The sequence below is a fragment of the Brassica rapa genome, chromosome A06, assembly GCF_000309985.2.
Source record: "Brassica rapa cultivar Chiifu-401-42 chromosome A06, CAAS_Brap_v3.01, whole genome shotgun sequence".
Taxonomy (NCBI): domain Eukaryota; kingdom Viridiplantae; phylum Streptophyta; class Magnoliopsida; order Brassicales; family Brassicaceae; genus Brassica; species Brassica rapa.
In genome coordinates, this window is record NC_024800.2 from 8,307,534 (window position 1) to 8,331,686 (window position 24,153).

Consider the following 24,153-nt stretch of genomic DNA (forward strand, 5'->3'; position numbering starts at 1 on the left):
TTTAAGTTTTAGATTTCTCATTTCTACTATCTTCTCAATCCTCTCAACTCATTATCTCTCATCCCATTTCTCCTTTTTCATCTTTCTTCACCTAGTCTGCAATTTTCAGTTTTTTTCCAAAAAATAATGGTCAATCAAGAGTCAAAACTCTAAAACTACATATTAAGTGATGATGCAGTGGTGAGGATATCATCGAGAAGTTCTTTAAATCTGATCCAAATCCTTATTTCCAATATTATTGATGTCTCTGTGTGGTTTCTCAAACGACCATGCGGATTAAGGACCCAATAATGGAACAAAAATATTGATAGTTGTATGTTGCCTTATTCCTACTGTCATGGTACTTCTGAGATTTTGGTTGTATAGTTAATCATAACTTCTATCAAATTAGTTCAGAGACTAGGTTTTTTCAAGTTTCAAAATTTTACAAATGAAAAACAAAAATTCTAACAAAGTTTACCGACTTGTATAAATAGAAAAAATACTAAGTTATACAAAGTTTGATGTACGAAAATGGAAAACTTTGACAATTTTTTACCTAATTAATACTAAATTTTAAGAAGTTTGACAAACAAAAATGAGATACTTAACCAAAGTTATCCTAAGTTACATCAAGTTCTACGAACATAAATAAAAAACCAAGTAACATAAACACAAAAACCATAGTTAGTGTGTTAAAAGAAGAAGTTCTACTTCTTAAAGCAACTATAGTGCGAGGAAAATAATGATAGTTCTGTGTTGTCTTATTTCTAGTAGTTATAAAAATTTGGATGTATAACTAATCAAAATGTGTATCATCTTAATGGAATGTAAAGTTTTTTTTCCAAGTTTAACCAAATTTACACAAACACTAAAACAAAGAAATAATAAGTTTGACAAACAGAAATATGAAACTTTGACAAACTTTTACCGAGTTAAACAATCACAAAACAAAGTAATCTCAAGATCTACAAAGTGTTAAACAAAAATAGAAAATGCAGAGTCTTACCGAGTTACACAAATATAAATAACAAAATTTTGACCGAGTTACCAAGTTACAAAAACTTGTATTGGTTGAAAATGATTAGTTTTTTTCTTTGCCACTTGTATTGGTTGCCAATAGTTGATTTATTCTTCATTGCTTCTTTCTCGCTTTGCTCATTCCCACGATTTTTTTTTCATATTACTTCTACTGTCCTTTTCTCCTACACCTTTATCCACTATCTAAACCACCATCCTTCTCACTTTGTTCCATGTCTCTACTATAAGAGGTCAGATAAAGTTTCATTTTTGTTCTTTGAAAGAAACACTTCATAGAAAAATTTAATTATCAAACTAAGTCATCATCATAAAATTTACAAAGTATTACTAAGTTATACAATCTAAACTATTTAAAGTTTACCAAGTTGTATAAAGTTTTATAGTTATATCAAGTTTTATTAAATTATACCATTTTGGGTTCATTTTTTCTTCGTTTTCGATCGATAATTCGTGATTTGTTATTTCGTAATTTTTGTTTTAGAGAAAATTTTGATTTGTCTTTTATTTGGAGATTTTATTTTCTCATGTGATAAATTGATGAATCAAAATAAGATTGATTTGTTTCAGTGAAAAAATAGAAAGAATGAGTAAAACTTGAAAATACTTAGATGTTTAGATTTTTATGTCTGTCTGGTAAATTTGTAAATAACTAGATTTTGTCTGGTTGGTAGATTTTTTAATAATTTTCGTGATTTAAATAAATATTAAATTAAAAACGAAAAAAGGGAGGAGTATCTGAGAAATTTTTTTTTCATTCGAGAGTACTGAAGCAATTGATTCATACAATTACCCTACAATTACTCTAAATAACAATAAGCGATAGAGATATGAATGGTTTATTTATTTGTTTGCAGAAAATTAGAACAGTAAACTATGAAGAAAAATAGTGTTTTGAGAATTTATTAATTATATCTTAGACCATTTTCAATGTATTTTGTTATTTTCATATCTAAAATAGAGGAACTCTATGATAGAAGTGAGATATGCTCTAATGTATTCCTCTAAAATAGCAATCTCTTAATGTAGATTAAAAAATAGAGGAATGTTATTTTTTCATCTATAAATAAAGGAAAAACATAAAGATTTCTATTATAGAGGAAGAAATAGAGGTGGGTTAGAGCAATTTTACCTCTAAATATTATTATAGAAGTAGAAATAGCAATGAGATGCTCTTAAATCATGAAACTATATATGCATTACGTATATGTATATTATGTATGCCGTGTTCTAAAACGAGGACGTATAACCGATTCAGAAGTTTACCGTCGCGATTACGTGCAGACTAAGAAATATTATATGATGGTCCGAGTTTTAACCGTCTATGCCAAATTTTCACCGCCTGGACCATGAATACATCAAAGCGACCGATGTTTAGCTTTAGATTTGTACAGACACAAAAAGAAGTTGGATTGCACTTACAAAATTGGCCTTCATTAGTAAAAATATTAAAATAACTAAATAAGCCTAAATGGTCAAAATAGGCATAAACCCACGTTACTGACCTTAAGAAGCAGACAAAAACAATTACACCATCAGCATTTTCTTTGTATTACTTACAAATATATAGCCTAAATTTTGACAAAACCTCTACAAAAAAATTCTGAATATTTCACAATCTGTTTCTGATTTTTCTGTTTATCACAATTCCAAACACAGTGTCTATGACACTTGACTATACATACATTAAAAAGAATTGCCGTTCGTGGCCGGCGGACATTTCAAATATTCAGTTAATTGATTTTCATTTACAATTATACTTCCGCTAATATAAATTTGGAAAAGGAGAAACCAATCGAAATAGATTTGAGCATTCCAAGTTAAATTTTGTCTTCATGATCGTTTGGCCCTATACCTTATTATAAAGAGTTCTGCAAATATCAGAGTTAATTTGAGTGTCGTATACTCATACTATATATAAATCATATATGATATTTGTGTCTGAAATTCGTTTGTTATATAGTATGAATCAATTCATATAAACTATAAACAGTTAAATTAGATTCAGCTCCAATTAAAAATACACACTGTGAAAATAATCTAAGATATGGCATGCATCAGGATGAGTTACGCGCGGGTTCAACTCTCTCTTTAGTTATTAAAACGTACTTTCAAGCATCATACGCTAATTACGAAGATGAGGAAGAAAAAAAGTGATGAGTTTCAAGAAAAGAGAAACGGAATGTGACTGCCCATAAGAATCATAGTATTAAGACCTCTTTCTATCTTTATCAACCTGCAAACTCTGCCATCAATTATACACTTTTCATATTTCTAAAAATAAAATAATGTAGCATTGTAATTATTTAAAAATTGTTAGTTTATTTTTGTTAGTGAGCTAGGTCGAGGATTTTTTTGTTTGCACAACCAATTGCTATTATTAATTTAAAAGTCCAATGAGTGGAGATAGATACAACCAGAGGTACGGCAAAACGATAAACGAAAAAAACTACAACATTCTGGCGCATTTTCTATCTCGAGTCAGACTTGTATGCCGTCACCCATTTCTCTGTACAACCGGAAATCTATTTCCCAGTCCAGGCAGGCAAGGCCTCTCCACATCTCACTTCAACGTCATCTAAATTCATCATTTCCTGACTTTGTCAACTGCTATTTCTTAGACCGTCGACGATTCTGTGTGTAGTCCTACCCCGACAGCCTCTTCGCACCTCACTACAACGTCGGGATAATGCATATTCAGAGATGGTTTTCTAAGCTCTCAAAACCTTCTTCAACGTCGATTTCGATTTCTTTGTGTTCTCTCGAACGCGGGCTCTAAGACTACAAGTGAAGATTTACTATGGGTTTTTTCTCTCCTTAGCCACCTCTATTTTTCGTTATACTTTAGTTATCTTAATTAATTTATCAGCTTACCGTCGAGTATCTCTCCGGTTGTAACCGACTTAGCCCATTGCACGTTTAACTTTAATATAAGCACTTGTTGTTCAAAAAAATGATAGAAGTGACAAAGAAGAGAAAAGAAAGATCCGTAGAGAAACTTCACTTGATAGAAGTTTTCATAGTTCATTTTATGAGTTTGAGTCTTAAATTAAACCTAACATGTATTAGTGTGGACTTTTCATTTTTTTGTACGTTTGGTTTAATTTAAGTTTGTAATGGTTTCAGCAAAACAACATTTTTCCTTGTCACTCAAACTATAATGAAAATGAAAATCTTTTTCACAGTTAGGCGATCTCCAATCCAACTCCAAAACATTATTTTAGTGTAATTTTGACACTAAAACCTTCTCCAACCTAACACTAAAAATCACACTATTTTAGTGCAACACTATAATTTCACACCAAATTTGGTGTGACACTATTCACCACACTAAAACACTATTCATCCCACTAAAATACTATTCACTTAATTTATTAATAAAATGAACACTTAAATAAATGACAAATAAAACTATAAATACATATAATATTATAAAATAGCTTTTAGTGTGAAATTTAGTATTATGGTTAGAGAAGAACTTTTTTTAGTACTGAAATTACACTAAAATAGTGTGATTTTGACACTATAATAGTGTTATGGGTTGGAGATGCTCTTAGCATTCAAATTAAAGAATCACATACTTTTATTATTAAGTTACCAAAATAGAAAAAGGTCTTGCCAGTATGGCTCTGAAATTTGATATTACAATGCAGAGATTTTTGCAAAATTGACCTACAACTTAAAGTCAAACACAAAACTAACCTCCCTTTTTTTTGAAAATTGGTTTTGCCCTATTCACTCCACAAGTTCATATAATTTACGAAAATGCCACCAGTTTTTTTTTTTTTTTTCGAAAATGACATTTTTACTCTCTCACCCTCATCATCTTCAAGTAATTACAAGATTGCCATTGTCATCAATACCACAACCACCATGAACAACCAATTTGAAGCTCTTAATGCTCCCAAAATCGATTTACCCTTCTTCTTTTTCCATTCTTGTGAACTAAACACAACATATCTCTCACTTTCTCTCCACAATGAGCTAAAAAAACCCAAGATTTTGATTCTAAAATTTTTATGGTTCATAGAGTCATAGAAGCTAACGATTATGGGTGGGTGACTTTCGTTTGTGACTCTGTGTGCTTGGAGAAGCCTTATGTATGCTAAGGAACTTATCTCACCAATTTAAGGTATGACATCGAGTTTTTTTCCAAATCTGTTCGTCAGACGACTTACTTGGGAAGTCGTCTGGCTGTAGACGACTTACCTTTCAGTCGTCTGGCTGTAGACGACTTACCTGGAAGTCGTCTGGTCAACGCAGATGTTATTTTTGCAATTGACTTTGAAATCTGTAACCTGAGACGACTGAAAGTTAAGTCGTCTACTATTGTTTGGTTTCAAAAAAAATTCCAAAGAACCTAGACGACTTACATTTCAGTCGTCATAGGTTAGTTTTGCATTTGACTGGATAATTTCAGAAGTTTGACTTCCCCAGACGACTAACATTTCAGTCGTCTGGCGAAAATTAAAATAATAATATTTTTTTAAAAGTAGACGACTTAAAGTTAAGTCGTCATAGGTTAGTTTTGCAATTGAAAAAAAAAAATTCAAGATTTAATTATACACAGACGACTTAATTGTAAGTCGTTCAGGACTTTTTTCCGAGATTCTGGTCAAACCTCGTAAATCCTGGACGACTTACATTTCAGTCGTCTCGTGGACGACTGAATTATAAGTCGTCTGTATATAATTAAATCTTGAAATTTTTTTTTTCAATTGCAAAACTAACCTATGACGACTTAACTTTAAGTCGTCTACTTTTAAAAAAATATTATTATTTTAATTTTCGCTAGACGACTGAAATGTAAGTCGTCCAAAAAGTCAAACTTCTAAAATAATCCAGTCAAATGCAAAACTAACCTCTAACGACAGAAATGTAAGTCGTCTAGCTTTTTTGGAGTTTTTTTTTTAACCAAACAATAGTAGACGACTGAACTTTCAGTCGTCCAAAATAACAGATTTCAAAGTCAATTGCAAAAATAACCTCTGCGTTGACCAGACGACATATAGTTTAGTCGTCTAGACAACTTAGATTGAAGTCGTCCGCGTCTTCTCCACTAGTTTTTAAGTCTTCTACGTTAGTTTTTGAATAACTTGTATTTTTAAGAGTGATAAGTAACTTCAAGATATGTAAAACTCATATTTACAAAATATGTTCTCTCCCTTAGTTTTACTAAATTTGACTAAGTTTTTCAATGCAAACTTATAAAAAATATGATATGCTTTAACTAGTTACTATTGTTTGTTTCCATCTCTTACCAACATTCTTGTTTATTATGATGAGAAAAAGGCCATTGGAGTTTATTATTGCATATGAGAGATCCAAAGATAAGAAAAAGGCTACTGAAGTCTATTATTTCATTGATTTGTAAATGTGTAAACACATTGTTAGCACATTTAATACATCTTGGAAAACATTATTACTGATTTTACAAAAAATTCACAACTAAAAGAGTATACATGCAATTCACAAAACAGACCACAAACAAAACTATTATAGATCATTCATCTACAAAGACAAGCTTGGATTCCACTTGAGTAGACAAGACCAGACAACTTTTAAGAAGTCCAGACGACTTCTAAGAAGTCCAGACGACTTCCAGGAAGTTCAGACGACTTTGCCAGAAGACTTTTAGGAAGTTCAGACGACTTCCAGACGACTTTACAGGAAGTCCAGACGACTTTTAGGAAGTCCAGACGACTTCCAGACGACTAACAAGTAAGTCGTCCCAGAAGTCTTCCAGATCTGAAAAACCTGCATATTAAATCCAGATCTGAAAAACCTGCATATTCAAAAACGTTCAAATAGCTTAAAAACAGAAAAAAATGAATGGAAGATTAGATAAATCTACCTTTACAGAACACACAAAAATACATATTTAAAAATAATAGATCTACCTTTAAATTAGTGGAAGATGAGTACCATCTAATTAAAAACCTGCAAAAAAAAAATAGATTAGTAACAAAGACATGAGACAAAATTGAAAAATTCATATAAAGTTTGGTGTTTTCAAGTCAAAGAGATTAGAGTGGGTTTGGAGAGTTTTAGTTTGGGAAAAAAGTAAGAACTTTATACAACAAGAAGTTACCAAATGAAGAAAAATCAGATATAAGAACTTACCAAAACGCTCAGAAAAATCCAGACGACTTCCTAGAAGTCCAGACGACTTCCTGGAAGTCCAGACGACTTCCTGGAAGTCCAGACGACTTCCTGGAAGTCCAGACGACTTTGTCAGAAGACTTCCAAGAAGTCTACACGACTTCCAGACGACTTCCAGACGACTTCCAGACGACTAACAGGTAAGTCGTCCCAGAAGTCTTCCAGATCTGAAAAACCTGCACATCAAATCCAGATCTGAAAAACCTGCATATCCAAAAACGTTCAAATGACTTAAAAATAGAGAAAATGAGTGGAAGATTAGATAAATCTACATTTATAGAACACACAAAAATACATATCTAAAATTAATAGATCTACCTCTAAATTAGTGGAAGATGAGTACCACTTGATTAAAAACCTGCAAAAGAGATAGATTAGTAAGAAATACATGAGACAAAACTGAAAAATTCATATAAAGTTTGGTGTTTTCAAGTCAAAGAGATTAGAGAGAGGTTGGAGAGTTTTAGAATGATGAACATTACATTTTTGTTGCAGCCATTTGAGAGGAGGAGAGAGAATGTGTAAATTTTTCTTTATATAGGGAGACAAAAAATCTAATTAGATTAAATATTTTTGACTCAGACGACTTCCTGGACGACTTACATTTCAGTCGTCTGGTGAAGAAATTAAAACAGACGACTTACATGTAAGTCGTCCAGAAGAGTTTAATATTTTTAGCGGGAAATTAAATATTTTTAGCGGGAAACTAAAATAGAAGACTTTCCAGACGACTTACAAGTAAGTCGTCTGGACGACTGAAATATACGTCGTCCGGGTAAATTATTCAACAGACGACTGAAATATAAGTCGTCCACACCCTAAACATAACCCCTAAACTTAATTATCTAATTAAACACTTCATAAAACCAAATCAAACTTGAAAAGTGTTTACTATACACAGAAATAAACACATATAAGTGAAAACTAATTTTTGAAAAAAATATTTTAGTTTTCCAAAATCTAACCCTAACAATACATACAATACTACAACATATGTTTGCCAAACTCCTAAACCAAAGTATTTCATGATTCACTACTTCCACTCATCTATCTTCAAAACAAATCAATTTTATCATATCTTAATTTATATCAGTTAAAACTATTTATAATTACTTGATTTTTATTTTTTACGCATCAAAATATTTTTTTACAAGATTTATAAATTATTTTTAAAATAAACTGGTACCAGACGACTTACACTTCAGTCGTCCAGACGACTTCCAACATCTCAGACGACTCAGACGATTTACTGGGGCTATATTCGTAAAAATGGCTTCTGTTTTTTTGTTTGGTCACAAGGGGTTGAGCTGTAATTTCACTAGGCTTTTAGGTTAATTTTGCATTTGATTCAAGTTTGGGTATAGGTTTGGGATTAAAATCAAGTTGTGGGTTAGTTTTGGCAAAAACCCCTACAATGCACTGTGTCTGTGAATATTCAGATCATTGTAAAAGTCTTATATTGCAGGGAGCAATCATTTTTTACAAATAAAGTACGACTGCTGCTTATTTGTACGAAAGGTCCTTTCATTATACCAGACGATTTTTTAAACAAAGAATCAATAATGTAGTCATTTAACTACAAAATCAACTAACATGAAGATAACAAATTAATGAGTTGGCATGAATATGAATGTGATCTAAACCAAGATAGAATCAGAATCACCGTTCGATATCTTATTTTTCAAATGAAAATGTTTAATGATAGAACACTTTGGGCGACTTAATCATGAGAACGATCTAATCTCACAACCCAACTCAAATTTACAGATATGTTTTCTAAGTTTTTGGTAGGTACTTCGTGTTTGTATGCTGTGCATGAGAAGTCAAAGTTGTATATTATGAGGGGGTGATTAAACTCTTGTTAATCATGTTGGTTTTTTAGTCTTAACCTAATCATTGTATTGTAATGATTGGAAATGATTGAATGATGAAATTTTCTTTTGGCATTTGGCACCAACTATATTAACTAATATTTATTCCCCCCCCCCCCCCCCCCCCCCCCCCCCCCCTCCCTGAGTTCTAGCTTGATTTAATATAGAGCATAAAGTAAGCAGATGAATCAAAGTTCAGCCATTGGTGAATCACGCTTAATTATAGTTTCTCCGAGTGTATGTTACGGGAAAAAATGAATGTCAAATATATCTTTAAGAATTCACACAAACTAAAAAAAAACATACACTCCAATTTATCCACAAATCAGGTATTTACATAATTGATTTCAGATTTGAAAAATGTTTGGTTTGCTTGTAGAATACTCAAATTAGCGATGTGCAACCAACTTTACTGAATCTCAAATGTTAATGAAAGATAGATCATCGTATAATAACGAATTTGTCATTGTCAAATGAATCTCTCCCACTTCTCACTAACCATATATTCGTATTCCATACCGTAATAAGCAAATTCAGAAATAATATTTAAAATGTTTCAGATCTTCTAGATTAATCATGAGGACCTCATCATGCGGTCATATAAAAAGATATGGAAGGTCTTTAACCTCCTTAGTTTTAAAATATCATACTATATCAAATATGTCTGCGTAAAAGATCTTCCAAATCCGGCGCCATAACATGTATAGAGATGAAAACACGTTAGAGGACAGAGTCGTTAAATACACGAGACAAGACTTGCTAATAAACTATTACAAATTAATATTGTCTCTACTCTAATTTGTAGAGTATATAAACAGTGTATTACCCAAATCACATCAGACTAAATGGAACTAAATCACGCATAAAAGGCTTAAAATGTTTCTTACAAGTACGTTATGGCTTCGTGTAGCCTTCTTCACTTGAAAGTATAGCATTGTGTGATGCTTATGAGTCATGAGATCAGTATTACAAGACACTAAAAGAAAACCTTCAAAGGTTTCAGCTACATTCGAAAGAAAAATCGAAACACAAATGAAAGTAGCCTTGTGACATTCTTTACGAGAGTCCAGTGCGCAAATTGCAAATAAAACTATCCTTTTTGGGAAAATTGAACTATCCAAATGCAAAAATAAGTATGAAAATAATAAATAGTATGGGTCGAACACTCCTACTTACAATCCAAAAAAAATGGAATTATCATTTAGTTTTCTTCGTTTAAAGTTCCTCTACACGACACAAAAAAATGGAAAAGAGAGATAATAGTCTTCTGGACTTTAAATGAACCCACTACTGTATTAAGACCATTGATGGAATAATGGGTCTATTTTCGGCCCGGTTATTTTACTTCCTTTTTCAGTCAACCTAGAAAAGATTAATCAAAACTATAAGGATGTCCCTATAGTTTTGTTTTCTACTTCCAAATTTAGGCGGAATATTTGGAAATTATGCCTCTACGTAATCGCTTAATTTTTATAATCTGAAAAGATAAATACCTAGTGGAGATAGGATATATGCAGGTTTATAATCAGTAAGCATGGAAATAACGAGTTCATTGAGTATTTTGACTAAATTAGCAAATAATGTGGTCAAGAAATATAAATTAGCCTACCAATAATTCATACAAAAATGCCTATTTCTTGCAAATAATTCATCCCTCTATCCACTGGCACTAGCTATAGCTGCTGACAATTTATTGTAATTTCTTATACTTGTTTTCTATATGTTTCGAGTAATAACCTCAAATTTCATACCATGAACTTTATAAGAGTCATCAGATTTTACTGTGAGTATGTAAGTATAAACAGTAAAATTAAACTTTATGATTGTCAACAGAGCCGGTCCTAGGAATCTAGGGGCCAGAAGCAAAAAAAAAAATATTGGGCCGATTAGTATTAATATTAAGTATTAACACTGAATAAAAAATAATTGTATTGTGATGGGGGAAGAGTTCAAACTCATCACCTTCGACAGTTAACCATAGTGCCATGACCAAATTAGCTAAAGGAACTTACTGTCAAATTGCGGCCTACAATATAGTTATTATTTGTCGGCCAGAAGCAACCGCTTGGTCGGGCCGGCTCTGATTGTCATGCATGAAAAGATACAGATACATACATTGCCGTGCGAAGGGTCTTAGGGGCCTAAGGCAAGTTTTAAAAATAAACTTATTACAACTATAATGATTTTTTTTTTTGCAATATGATATATCGCTTTTACCAAATACACAAATCTAACGCTGTAAAAGAATAAGTTTATGCTATATTATGTCATATAAGAAAAAAAATACATGAATTCAGAAGGTTAGTTAGTCTACTATGTGGAAAGGGTTTTTAAAAAAATAAGTTTAAATCATTAGATTATAAATTATTTTAAATTTTGGGGCCCCAAAAAAAATTATATTAATCGGGGGCCTAAGGCGAATGCCTTTTTCAATACACTGTAGGCACGCCTCTGGATACATATTTACTGTTAAATAAAAATCAAAGCTGCACGTTATCTCATTCTAATTCACTTGTCATTCTTGAATGTTACGAAACAACAACTAAACATCAAATTAAGAAACAAAAACTTAGTTTAAATAACAACCTTCATGTCAAAAAGGTAGTATCGCTTGTTCACATCTTATTATATAATCGACAAATATCCACCATGCCATGCAACATACAAACTGCAATCTTTAATGCAGAAAAACATACAAACTGCAATCACACACACGTATATATATAATGTATTCTCCTCGACTTGAAATATTTGACTATCTGATAAAAAAAATTAAAATCATTTATCAGACAAATAGCACGAATGTTTAACACCAGAGCGATGCAAGAATCAAATCGCTATGAAATACTAGTTTATGATAATATCAAACTGATATATGAGTTAAAATTTTCATAGTAAATCCTAATAGGTGATTCATATGTAACATATTTCAACTGGGATTCTCATTATTGTTACCGACACCATCCACATAATAGCTATGATGATAAGGAATAGTGTGGCTTTATAGAAAAACAATAATGAAGATGAACATATAGAACTTTGATCAAAAAAAAAAAAAAAAAAAAAAAAAAGATGAACATATAGAACAAAACTAACAGAAGAGAAAAAGAATGGACTCTCCTTTTTATATAACTCGATTAAAAATATATATACGCAGAAAAATGTCGGCTTCAAACCCTACAAAGCTCCCCTCAGCCCCTCACAGGCTCACACCACGCCCCTCTCTCGCTCATGTCTCTTTCTTATATACGCACCGTATAGATGTCTTATATATTTGGATTTTTAACGTTAATACCATTCGACTAAGTTTTATTTTGAATAAAAACCAGCAAACTAAGTATTTAACAAAAAATCTTCCAACTAATTTTATTTAATGAATTAAACTCTATCAGGTCATAATTACTATTACTACAAGTAAATCTTTAGTTTAGAAATTTCTACAGTAAGTAAACATAACTGAGGGGTTTTCCACTAAAAATCTAAAAAAATCAAAACTTTATAACATTATCTACAAATTAGTAACTTAAATTTTCAAAATTACCATTTTATTTTGTTTTGAAAATATATAAGTTTGATGTGTTTTTAACATCAACATTATATATGTATAAATTAAAAATGCAAAAACCCAGAAAATATAATAAAAATTATCTAAAGATTTACCTATAATAAAATTACTAAAAGGTTAAAATGTAAAAAAAACATGAAAATATAATAAAAATTATATCTTATTTAATATATAATAATAAATCTTTAGATAATTTTTATTATATTTTCTGGGGTTTTACATTTTTAATTTATAAATATATAATATTGATGTTAAAAACACATCAAACTCATATATTTACAAAAAAAACAAGTGCTAATTTTAAAAATTCAAGTTACTAATTTTTAGATAATATTATAAAATTTTGATTTTATTTTTATTTTTTGGATTTGTAATGTTAAACTCTTCAACTATGTTTACTTAATGTAGAAACTCCTAAACTAAAGATTTACCTATAGTAATGGTAATTATGACATGTTAGGGTTTAATTCATTAAATAAAATTAGTTTGAGGAATTTTTCGTTAAATATTTAATTTAGAGGTTTTTACCCAAAACAAACTTAGTTGAAGAGTTTTAACTTTAATTTATGTTGTATTTTGTCTTCATTCATATGATCACATGTTTGAATAATAACTCATTTCAATCAACATACGGTCATTATTCGTCTAACTCCGCTCGACTCAAACTATATCCAATAGATTTTATGATGGATGGCTATGTAATGGATTTGGTTGCGACTGATTATGTTAAAAAAACAAAAATATTAGAAAGAAATAAAAATAAGACATTAATAAAGCTTCTAATAAAGCACCATTTAGTTTTTCTTTTGCGTGACTTCATGTTATAGGTAACCTGAGAATTGTCCATTCATTTTGGTTTTCTGGTAGTTCAGTAGTATTTGTTTTCGTTCATTTTCATATAAATTTACCTAATCTTAAATTATAAATTTATAAAACTCATCCATATGCAATGCAGATGAGGGCATTCGCATGATGACCTTTAGATGGCATAGACATGGTTAATTGGTTGTGAATTTATGATAGTGTGTATGTAGGCCTGTTCAATATGGTAATACCGAACCGAACCGAATCGAACCGAACCGAAATAGACAATATGGTTTGGTTTTGGTATATACCATTTAAACCGAATGGATATGATTTTATAAAAACCGTAGGATTTGGATATGGTTAGGTTTATAACCGAATAAACCGAATAAACCGAATAAAACCGATTAAAATAAGAACATATAAATATATACATTATATAACGCCAGGGTACATAATACGTGTAACTGATATGTTAATATGTTATATAAGTTAATTTTCTTGTTAATAAATAATACCGTATACTTTTATATTAAAGAAGCCCTAATTTGAAAATACTTAAACAATAATTTAAAAAACTCACAGCAGCCGTAGGTGGAATAGTCTTCTTCTTTTAACTTTTTGCTTCTTAGTTCCTACTGCCATTGAATCATTGACTGAGTGAAGGTATCTCTTAATAATTTTCTCTTTTTGATTTTTCATGCTTTGAGAAATTGTAAAATTAGATGGTAACAAGAAATTTCTTTGAAAAAACAGAGGAGAACAAGAAGAGCTGTAATAAACAAAAGAGCATCGAACGGATGTTGGATGAATATGAATTCATGGACTCTCTAGTAGAAGGTAATTCATATTTTAATTTGTAAGCATTGATTTATTATATTTACGAGCACTGGAGTTATTCACAATTTTTTTTATTTGTAAACTAACAGAATTTCACGTTCAGTCAGAGGAGGCATGACTGATGAACAATGTCACCAATTATGGGAGAGTGGGAAAACGTTTTTTCATGCATATGTTTTGTTTTTATTATTTATTTTTCACAACTTTGAGCTATGGTTTTGGTTTTTGATTTGATTATTTTATTTGCTTATTTTGTTACTCTTTGACATTGATTATTTATAAGATGAACGTTTTGATAAATGATAGCTTTAACAACATGACTCTTTAAAATTCATATAATATATAACCAAACTAAATAATAATGTTTTCTTTGGTATAAAACCGAATAAACCGAAAACCGGTAGTATAAAAACCGAACCAAACCAAATTAGATATGGTTCTAATATGGTATCTAATTTTTATAAACCGAAAAACCGAAAAACCGAAAAAACCGAACCGAAACCGTACCGAAACCCGGATTGGACAGGCCTATGTGTATGGGTCTATCGATGTTTAAGTAAGCATGTCTAAATGGAATGTGCATTATAACCTATGATTGTTCTTATTCCCTGCTGCTGATTATTATGATTTATTTACTTGCCTTTTTCTTGTTGGCACTATTATGCATTCTCAATGTAATAATAGAAGCCTTCCTTTCTTGGTCCCTTTTTATTCCTTTTAAAAATCTTACGCTTTTTCGTAACTTTTAATCATACAGAACTATATAATATTCACATGCTACAAGATTTTGGTTTGTGAATTTTCATTTATTAAGATCCTATATTTACTATTCAAATGAAGTTAAAATAGTATAACTGAAACATGACTAGTTCACTTAAATGCCAAGTAATGTGTAAGTTGGAAGCCATATTCCCAACATTATCTTACATTATACTACCAGTCATTTCTCTTCTTTTTTTATAAAAAAACGAGAAGTAATTTAGATTACCTCCTCAACAACTAGTTGAGATTACAGCAGATAGAACTGGGAAAGGTCATTTCCACGTGTGGAAGAAGAAGCACCAGATTATAATGGAAAAGGTCTTGAGAATTAATTCTAGGAAATGGGTACCAATATGAAATCGAACCCTGGTGGGGAGTTGTAACTCAAGTGACACTCAACCATTTTGAACAGACTCGAATTGGTATTACCAGTGATTTCTCTAATAAACTTTTTAAATAACTTAAGCTTTACCTGTTATTTTGACACATTCGTTGTATGTTTTTATAATCAGTTGTCATGCAATCTAGTCACTCCCATTATTTTAGTTTTACTTTTACTAGATTTTTTAGCCGTGCTACGCACGGATAAGATAAAATATGTATTTCTCAATTCTAAAAAAATAATGTATAATATTGTATTATATTATTTAAAAAATATAAAATAAGACTACATAACATAAATATATTTTTAAAATTTTCTTTGTGAAAATCATTATGTTGTTTGATTGTTGTACTTGATTCACATATTTGCATAGATATTTGTGATAGATGAATAACTATATTTTTTATTATCAATAAATAATATATATTTATTATATAATATAAGAAAAATAAAATTATTACAACGTATTATATTTAGTTATTATAAAAATAAAATAAAAAGGAGTGGCAAAGTATTGAAAGAGTAGAGACAACTTCATTACAACGAAGAAGAAATCTAGAAGAGCGATCTGCTAAACAGTGGACAAGACCATCGAATGAAACAATCAAGTGTAATGTAGATGGGAGTTTTGTAAATCATCAAACAAGGGCAAAGGTTGGGTTTATCATTAGAGATGATCAAGGAACTTATAAAGAAAGTGTCCAAGCCAAAGGCAAAATTGTTCAAACAGCATTGGAGAGTGAACTACAAGGTATACTTATGGCATTACAACATTGTTGGATCAGAGATTACAAGAAGATTATATTGGAGTCCGATTGCCAAAAAGCAGTGGATATACTAATCAACAACAAGCTATACTTTGGTGTATACAACTGGACTAGAGAGATCAGATGGTGGTTAAGAAAATTTGAAGTTTGTACCATATCTTGGGTGGCAAGGAATGCAAATCGTGTAGCAGATAAGTTGGCAAAGGCTAATATACCAAACAATAGTCTATTTGTATTTCATTATTTTGTACCAACAATGATTCATAATTCTCTACATGAGGATTATATTCGTGCTGCTTAAATCAATAAAATAGACGTTATAAAAAAAGAAAAATAAAATTATTTACTTTTTAAACAAATTTGTCTCATGTTGGGGACTCGGTTATAGACATATCATATTCGAAGGAGATATTTTTACAGTTATCAATCTTCTTAACAGTTAAGAAACAAATCTGAATATTAAAACAATATCTCATACGATATTTTTGTGGAATAACTGCTCTGAAGAAATTGAATTTAGGCATAAAAAAGAACTGGAAATGGATGTACAGATGTGTTATCTAAATCAGCTTTACAAAGTACTATTCATAGTTCATATATCATTTATGTTCATCCTATTTTTTGTCCATCTTTTCTTAAACATCTTGAAATAACTGAAGCTAATTAATAATAAACTTTTGGCCGGCAAAAAAAAAATCAAATTTGTCTAATTATCGCTTAAGCTTTCAAGTGATATCATAGTTTAATTTTTATTTGTTTTTATTTGTTAATTTTAGAGTTTTTTGTATTTAAGATTTTTTTCATATTAAGCTTCTACTTCTTTCACATGAATTGATATATATATATATATATGTCATAAAAATTACCAACAAATCAGTTTTACTTATTTATTATTTTGTTTTTATTGATATACACTTTTTAAATAATTTAATTTAAAATAAAATTATATATTAATTTTCCGTATTCTAAAAATTTAATTGATTTAATTAATTTGCTTTGGTGGATAACTTAAAAAAAATTCATATGAATCAGGAAAAGCAATCTTATGTTGTAATATTATATTTATTTGTGTATATAGAATCTATATATAATGCTAGTGTAATAAATAAAAAACATTATTTTTTGTAACTTCAAAAAGATACATTATTACAATTTAAAATTAATCAAAATTGAATAAAATGGTAATTAAATATTTGTAAATCTAATTGTTTTTTTATTTTGTTTAGTTGGATTCTCATGAAAAGAAATCGATAGGTTAAACAAATGTTTCAAAAAAATTTGTGTTATTGTTTTGTCTATAAATTACAAAATTTATTGAATTGATATATTTAATTATTGCATCCTTAAATAATATTTTATTAAGACATTAGAGAACTATGTTTTGAGTTGTTTTGTCAAAATTATACAAAAATCTATGCTTTTTCTCATTTGTCACGAAAATTTATATGTTAAACTTACTTTTACAAAATTCTTAACTTTACCATGAAAACAAAAATTTATGTTGTTTTCATATTTGTCAATGTTCTCACACTTTAAAATAATATATTAGCTTATTCACTTACTTATTTTTTTTTTTACAAAACAAAGTATCGGAGTCTTATTTTTTACAATAAGTATAAAATACACCATAAACTTTATTTGTGATATGTTGCTTTCCCATAAAATCAATATTTGTTACTGAGATGTAATTATTTATCAGTTCCTAATTAACGATAATAGTTAATAGTTAAAAATATTTTGATGTCAGAGCTAATATGGGATACACAATATTATACCTGAGAAATCAGTTTTGAAATACAAAAATAATTATTAATAAAGTTATGCTCTAAAATATTATACATTATATATAGAATGTCATGTGCGACAATGGTTAATCTTTTTGCAATATACATTTAGTTGTATATAATATCTAAAAAACGTACATGTAGACACATAACAAATTTTCTTGAATAAATAGTCTACATAACATATAATACGTTTTTGTGGCAATATATAATATGCTATGTTCCAAATGATTAGACTTTTCAAGTATTTGATCGATTAATAGGAAATAATGGAACTGAGTATGCTGGGGGTCCAAGATTTGACATCAAAAATTGCAAATTCATAAGTTGGAGGTTAGAAACGAAAATATCAACTGATGGATGACCGGAAATGAAATAAGCTAATTTTGACCATTGTTGCTCTTCGATTCGCGAGGGCGACGTCGGAGCTAGCTTCTCAAGACACCACAGAGGAGATTTTTGTGGCCATGGATTCCGGTCAGAGCTTGCTGACTTGGTGCTGTGATGAAGACGTGCGACGGAGCAGAGGAAGAGATATGGATGTAAGAGAAGAATGCTGTCACCGGATTGGAAGCTGAAGACAGATTGATGCAGAGAGAACTGCATCACAGATGGATTCCAGGAGGAGCTGACGGTGAGTGAGAGCTGGACGCGACACATAGGTGAATAGAAGAAGCTTCATGCCAGGGCGAAAGACAATTGCGACGGAGAAGGAGTCGATCCGGTGGTGGTCGAAGCACGAGCTCAGCCTTAATACAGAGATGAAACGATGAAGATTGTTGTGACTCGTGATGCATAGAAGGCTCACGGTTGGCTCGTAGCTCAGACCACACGGATCAAGCCTCTGGCTCAGACCATTTAGAAAATGTTTTACTTAACGACTTCTTCGTTGCTAAAACATCTTGAGCAGACGTAACACATTCGATAATTGATAAGGAGGAATCAAAATTCTTCTGTAAACTAATTATTTTCTCGTTGACACAACCAAAGTATCTATAGCCTGGTATGATGATTTCGTTTTGAAGAAATAGGTTAAGCGTAAGGAATTAGAAAGGAAATATATAGATGCAGTTGTAAATTTGTGGGAAATGCAAGAGTTGAGTAGCCATTAATTATCGTAGTGAATGTATGAGGATTTATGAATCACGAAGTGGAAGACCGAACGTTATGGAGGAGGTGAAAGAGGTATTACGACGGGAATGAGAAGATAAAGAAGATGATAGGACAACTGGTGGGTTTTGACCAAAAAGAATACAAAAGGAAGTATAAATTTGTGATTCGTGTATAAAAGTATATAATGAAAATTGTTTAGATTGATGTGACATGGCATCATGCCATTGGTTGATTAAATTTTTTGATGTGGACACTCTCTCTAGACACTTTATTCCCCTTTTAGTATTGTGATGATTTTGGGGTCCATGTATATTTCAAATTTATTCTTTCATAATTTTTTTAATAAATACTTAATAATTTCGTCTTAAATATTGTTAATAGATTCTGTAAACTCTACAATATGGCACTTTTTAATGTAAAACATACTCAAATTATTTGTTATTTATGGATTGAATAGTTCGAGTGTTTCGATAAAGCTTATTCTTATTGATGCAAACAATATCATTTTATTTTGAATTATATAATTAGATGTAGTAAATTGATACACAGTCAGGATAAGGTAAATATGATTTGTAGAACGTTAATGATCTCGGCTAGTACTAACATTTATGAACTATGGTAGTAAAACATTAAAACTATATACCTTTTTACTGTTTCGATAGCATTACAGATTTACTGTTTCTATAAAAAGTTGCAGCTTTAAAATTAGAAGTGACAGGAAACATGCGGCATAATTACACTCCCATCGCTTGTACTAATTTTTGTTCTACAGCCTATAGTTTTCTCTCTGAGCTGTATGATCATATTATTCATACTGTTAATTTTTCTTTTCTTTCCCCAACGATCATACTGCTGAAATTACCGTTTACTTACAATCAAATGAAGCCATGAAAATTTGATCAACAAATTAATGCGAGTATTAGGTGTGGACCGTATGGTTTGTAGCAACTCGTGGTCGTATCTCTGAACGACGTCGTATGAAAATACTACAAGACTGACACGTTTGTATAATCGACGGTTAGGAGGGATCCAAGGAAAGTTAAAAGAGGACGTGGGGTGAATTACGAAGCTGTTGAAACGGCGTGCAAGAGCGCGTGGCTCGATTCTTACATCGTTGAATATTGACCGTCTGATTAAATCATCGATCTATATAGATGCGTGCGGGAAGCCACATGCCGTTATGAAGAATTCTCGATGACCATCACGTGTCGACTTGGTATTGGATAGTGTTTCTAACTCCGTTTGTGATACTAGTTTATTTGGAAGGCAGATAAGACAATTCTTTAAAAACCATCAAATAAGACAACTTAACCTTTTATATATTGGTGATGACAATAATACACGAGTTTATTTATGGAGCCTTTAGTGTTGTGGTAGTATTTAATTAAATAGTTCAAATTCCAAAGCAATTAGTTTAAATGACACAAATCCTAATAAACACAAAACAGTTATTTGGGACCTTTACTCATATTCTTATCGAAACTAGCTCAATCTTTTTACTTTTATTCTTATCGATTGTAAGAGCAAGACTCATTAACCAGCTGAAAAAGGAAAACGATATGAGAAAATAGAGTATTGTTTTATTTCTAACAAATTGTGAATTATGCCAAAAAAAAACAAATTGTGAATTAGAGTTTGAACGTTATAAATGATAATCACGAAGATGGCATGATATTATAGTTGGAGTCTGTTACTTGGCGAAAGAATCAATTAGAATTTTCATAAATTTAGAATGTGACGTTGCCTTATTTCTCCCAACATTATTATCTGATTTTTGTATTATTATTTCATGTTTGCAACCTCACATATTCGTGATATGCGTATGCACATTCATCATATATAGTTATTTGGCATGAGAAGAAATAACTCGTTGACCATATCTAAAACATAGAGCATACTACGTATGAACTAGTTTTGTTCTAATTTGGTATCTGTTCATTAATGAATTATTGTTCCATCCACTACGTTTATTATCTTTCCAATTACTAATTTCGTTGTATCCATTTTCCACATTAGCTGTTCCACCACCACATTTGTAAGATGTGAAACCACTACATATTACACCAATATGGTAGTATAGTTTTCGATGATAGAATAAAAGTGAATTTAATTAGGAATCGCTCCTGCTTTTAATCAGGAGTGAGAGAAATCGAGCTAAGGTGAGGATGTGAACTGTGAAACGGAGAAACGGCGCCGTGTAGGTCCAAATATAATTCAACAATAATATAATACAACACGTGTCGAAGTTACGCTAACGTACGCCCTCTGTATCCCTCTTACTCAACCATTGATTTGCAGTCCACTTCACGCGTGCCGAACGGTCAAAATTTTCAGACGCAAAAGCACCAAATGATGCTTTTCGCTTTTTTTCTCTCACTTTTCTGTTCTTCTTCATTTCTAATGTTTTATTTTTACAAGTTTCCACTCAATACAACGCAAAAAGCTTTAATGGTACATTAACTTTAGTAAAACATATGAAAGATTTTTCTTTCAATTAGTACTCCCTCCGTTTTTTAATATAAGTCGTTGTAGAGAAATTTTTTTGTTCCAAATTATAGGTCGTTTTCGGTTTTCTATGTAAAATTTATTAGTAATTAATGTTGTATGACCAATGGTAATATATCTTTTATTTTTCTATTTGTTGAATTGTGGTTAGGTAAATAATTAATGATGTTTTTGTTTAGAAAATATAAAAAATTAATGGTTTTCTTAATCTACGTGCATAGCTGCAAAACGACTTATATAAAAAAACGGAGGGAGTATCATTTAGAGAAAAAATGAGAAAATGAATAGTAACACGTTAAATTTTTTATTTACATCTTTTACATAGTTTGTTTATACTTGAAAATATTAAATGTACGTAAATAATATTTAAACTAAAACCATTGTTTAATATACACCGTTTAATAATATTAAATTCATTTAATTTTAGTTTTAATATAAATCATTGGTTTAATATACTTTACAATATTAAATATTTTTAGTTTTAATATACAGCATTTATAATAACGCCGTTTTTCTTTAGTTTTAATATACGACGTATATAAAAATATTAAATGTACGTAAATAATATTAAAACTAAAACCATTGTTTAATATATTAATTTACAATGGTTTATCCTGACTTTGGCAAAAACAAGCTGCAGTTATCGTAAACATGCATGAGTCGGACTCATAATGTTTGGGTATCTAACTTTGGTAATAATACCACTACACTAAAGATTCGTTTCTAAAATTAGGACCGAAAAATATTTTTATTATTCAAAGGCCGGAAATCCATGCTTCTACAGCTTTCTATTTTTCATAAGAGTTGTCTGGCCACCAATAATCCTTTTCTTGATAGGGTTATTATACCTTTGAATGTTACAAATTTAGACAGAATATGGTAAAATTTACTCAAGATGAAATCTACATGGCGCAAAAGAAAAAAAGTTTACTTTTAGCACAAAAGAAAAACATTTTTTTTTGAATTAAGGAAAACGTTTTCTTGCTTATGAGATTTGAATTGTTAAACAACCTCCATAAGTTCAAAAACGTATGCTAAAACTTTGAGGAAAGCAGGGTAACAACAGGTCTTGGAAAACCTATGGACGATCACAAATGATGAAATACCACATAATCAGAACATGCGAAAAGCGAAAGCTAGCTTTATCGGGTTTATAGTTTCGACTTTCAAATATGTCATAGACGCAATGGTACACTAATATTAATATACCTCTAAGACCATTTCCAACTCATACCTATTAGAGTAAATCATTGGAACAAAACTTACGCTATCATATAGTTACTCTATTTTTGTGAGAATTATAGAGAAAAATATAAGTTTGGGTTGGAGATACCCTAAGACGTCGTTTATAATTGTATCACAATAATACAATATATGTAAAGTGAAATCGTTTCATATGAATCATATCATCATAGTATTATATATACAACAATTACATGTCAATTATTGAGTCGCAAAAAAATAAAAATGAAAGTCAAACTAAAGATGTTATAGTGGCTAAAAACTAAAAAGTCTAAGGCTTCGAATGTTACGAACCGCTCTGCTCCGCACTGTAATTAACAGTAACAAAAATCTTTACATATATCATATATCTATACGTTTTTGTAACTGTAAAAACTGCACTGCAGTTAAACCGCTTGTCCTGCACCGCTCAAAACGCAGTTACCATTCGAAGCTTAAAGATGTAGCACACACATTATTCGCAATATGCAGAATTACACACAATTACACATGTGTTTTCTGAGTACTTATATTAATGAGACAAAGTATGTGGATACGTGACACAATAAAGATATTCCAATTTCAATGCTCATGGAAGAAGTATACACTAGGGGTCGTACCAGTTACCTTTTTCTTACATTCTATGCCAATATTAATTGTATAGATCCGTCCTAATAAAGAATAAATACATTGTTTTAGCCATAACTTGGAAAGGAAAAAGAGCACCGGCCCAAAAGGTTGCAAGATACACTTCCCAGTTAACATACTCCTCTTAGGCTTCATGCTAGTATACACAGCTTTGACATTATGTTCTATCATAAGCAACTTCTCTAAATCTTCCAAAGAGTATCACCACTCACGTCCCCTTTTCCAAATATCTGCAGAAAAAGAAAACTTTGGAAAAGTATATATTATTATTGCCACGGAAAAAGAAACCTAATTTGTCAAAAAGTTTAATCAATTATAATACTGGGAATAATTGTTTTTGTATAATCAAAAACATACATCTTCAAGTTACAAAACCAACCAAGTTGTTGAAAAAGCAAGACACTTTTGGCAAGAAAAGTGTCAAGCTTGTAAAAATATGTGCATCTATACTATTTACTATTAAAAAAGAAGGAGTTCGTAAAAATCTACTTAAACAAGATTATTTGATATATTCATTAAATCTAAATATGTTTTACTTTATAATGCTTTAGTTGATCAAAATATATACTCAATTAAATTAGATTTCCTTTTTCAAATTGATAGATTTGAACGTACAAAATATATAGTGGGCCCTTAGCTTTTTAATGTTATAGCTAAATTATAAATAAGTTTGAATCAATCCTAATTCATCACCCACGTATAAATCAAAAAG

General features: G+C 30.4%; 1 long non-coding RNA gene across 1 annotated transcript; it reads left to right on the forward strand.

Annotated features, from left to right (window-relative positions):
* Positions 1 to 12,818: 12,818 nt before the first annotated feature.
* LOC117126233 lies at positions 12,819 to 16,848 on the forward strand. Its single transcript, XR_004448753.1, has 2 exons — positions 12,819 to 14,259; positions 14,349 to 16,848. It is a non-coding gene; the product is annotated as an uncharacterized LOC117126233 (long non-coding RNA).
* Positions 16,849 to 24,153: the final 7,305 nt, after the last annotated feature.